The sequence below is a fragment of the Arachis ipaensis genome, chromosome B10 (genome assembly GCF_059453495.1).
Source record: "Arachis ipaensis isolate K30076 ecotype BB chromosome B10, ASM5945349v1, whole genome shotgun sequence".
Lineage (NCBI taxonomy): Eukaryota > Viridiplantae > Streptophyta > Magnoliopsida > Fabales > Fabaceae > Arachis > Arachis ipaensis.
The window spans coordinates 37918357-37920945 of record NC_142435.1 but is presented as its reverse complement, the minus strand read 5'-3'; the positions used below and the strand labels follow the sequence as shown (position 1 = coordinate 37920945).

At 41.1% G+C, this 2589-nt stretch overlaps 1 non-coding gene across 1 annotated transcript; it reads left to right on the top strand.

Moving 5' to 3' along the window:
* The first annotated feature begins 1302 nt into the window (after nt 1–1302).
* Nucleotides 1303–1406, top strand: LOC148579731 (small nucleolar RNA R71). The gene has a single exon (XR_015896835.1). It is a non-coding gene; the product is annotated as a small nucleolar RNA R71 (small nucleolar RNA).
* Nucleotides 1407–2589: the final 1183 nt, after the last annotated feature.

Sequence of the window (2589 nt, the reverse complement as noted above, 5' to 3'; positions counted from 1 at the left end):
AAACCAGATATCGAGCTACCTAAAGGAATAGTTTCTAATTCATTAATCTTGTCTTTATGGATACATAAGTCTTTTAGAAACTTTGCATATTTAGGTACCTGCTGAATAACATCAAAAAGGGGAACAGTTACCTCAACCTTTTTGAATATTTCTACCATTTTAGAATCAGGTTCCTGCTGCTTCCTGGGCTTCCTTGCAAGCTGTGGAAATGGAACGGGAACAGTGGGTTCCATGGTGCCTGCGCCTTTTAGTGCTTCTTCCTGTGGTTGAGCTATCTCTTCTTCAGCTATGTCCTGTATATCCTCTTCCTCTTCCACATCTTCAATTTCTACCACCTCTTCAGCTGAGGCGTATTCTGGTGAGCTTGGTTCCTCCTGAATCCTCTCCTGCAGTGTGGTTCCGAACCTCAGGGTGATGGCATTAATGCCTCCCTTTGGATTGGGTAATGGTTGAGAGGGGATTCCAGTGGTGCTTGAAGCTTGGTTACTAGAATTTTGTGCTGAACCAAGCTGTGTCATAAAAGCTTGCAAAGTAGAGGCGAGACCATTCAGACTGGCGTTAATACTGTTCACGATGGTACTTTCCATGGCCAGTTGTCTTTTCTCAAAGGCTTGTAATAAATCTTCATTAGAAGATACAGAGGAATGAGTAAATTGAGAGGTTTGCTGCTGATTGTTCGGTGGTCCTTGGTTTTGCCTCAGGTGAGGTGCTCGGTAAGGTTCATTTTGCTGCCTGTTGTTGTTATTATTCCACCTCTGATTTCCCTGATTATCTCTGCCTCCCCTATTATTGTTGTCCCTCCAATTCTGGTTTGAATTGTCCTGCCATCCATGGTTATTATTTCCACTTTGATTGTACCCTTGGTTGGGGCGGTAATAGAAGTTGTGAGTGGATGCCACCATGTTGTCTTCTTGTTGGAGCTGCGGGCATTCATCAGTGTAATGGCTGTAATCAGCACAAATTCCGCAAATTCTTTGTGGAACTAGTTGTTGGTTTTGCTGCGGTTGAGTTTACTGAGTTTGTTGATTCAACTGCATTTAGTTCAGCAGGTTAGTCATCTCACAGATGCTTTGATTTAGAGCAGCAGTCTCTATGCCAGAAGATACTTCTGCAACAGCTTTTGAACGGCCTTGCTTCTGTCTGTGGTTCCGAGTAGATTCAGCTAAATCACTGATCAATTGCCAAGCTTCATCGGTGGTCTTGTACTTCTTCATAGACCCATTGCTGGCACTTTCCAATGTGGTCTTATCTTGGGGCCTCATACCTTGTGTGATATAGCTGAGTAGCACGATCTTGTCAATCATGTGGTGGGGGCATGCTTCCAGAAGATTATTGAAGCGCTCCCAGTATTCAAAGAGAGTCTCATTGTCATCCTGAACAATTGTAGAGATATCCTTCCTCAATTTATCAGTAACTTCAGATGGGAAGAATTTCTCCAGAAACTCCTTTCTGAGTGTATCCCAGTTGGATACATTTGCTAGAGGTTGAGTGTAGTACCACTCTCTTACTTTTTCCTCAAGAGAGAACGGAAAAGCTTTTAGCAGAATTGAAGTTTCATCAGTGCCATCACGCCTGACAGTAGAACAGGCTGCCTGGAAATCTCTCAAGTGCTTGATAGGCTCTTGAGCAGGTAGGCCATGAAACTTGGGCATCAAATTTAACAGTGCGGTCTTTATTTCAAAATCCGTAGCTACCACTGGATGATGCGCTTGAAACGGTTGCATTGTAAAATTAGGAGCTCCTTCCTCCTGAATGGTAACTCTTCTAGCTGCCATGTTTTCTGCACGTAAAACAACCGAATCAGTAGAACGGGGGCTAGTTTCTTCCTCAGATTCACTTTCAGATCCGCCCTTAGAGCGGGCTAACCTACGCTGTTCTCGCCTTATTCGTGAAATTGTACTTTCAATTTCAGGATCGAATATTAGCAAGCGCGGATCAGGAAGTGAACGTGTCATTTGACAGAAGAAACATGCAGCTCATAGTAGCAAAATTAAATAAAATGCAAATAAATAAATCCTAATTAATAAAATTAGCACTCTATTGCAACTCCCCGGCAATGGCGCCAAAAATTAATGGGAAGCAGAAGCTGGTGAATTAAAAATTTATTAAAATGGTTACGTTGCAAGTATAGTTCTTAACTCACCGAAAATTTGCCTATCAATTTAGAAATATGTCACATAGAGTTTAAATTAAAATTACTCGGAGTTTTAAGTCCCAGGTCGTCTCCCAACGAGTTGCAGAAAAGTGTGCTGTTTTATTAATCAGATGTTCCAAGAAGTTGAGCTAAGTAAATTGGAATTTAAATTGAGGAATTTTAAATAATATAAATAAAAGCCTTGACTGGGAATTGATTAGTTAGAATCTCTATCATTGATGGAGTGATTTTTAAGATTGATTTATAATTAACGGTTACTCTGTTTGGTTATCCTTTACTAGGTAAGGGAAAGTCAAACAAGTTGGAATGCCAGATCTGTTCACGAGTTACAACCCACTTAGTTCAAAGAGATTGGCGTTGGTGACAGGATAGCAATCCAACATTTAATCCAACTACAAAATTTTCCTTCAATCCTTCCAACTCAAGAGTTCCTT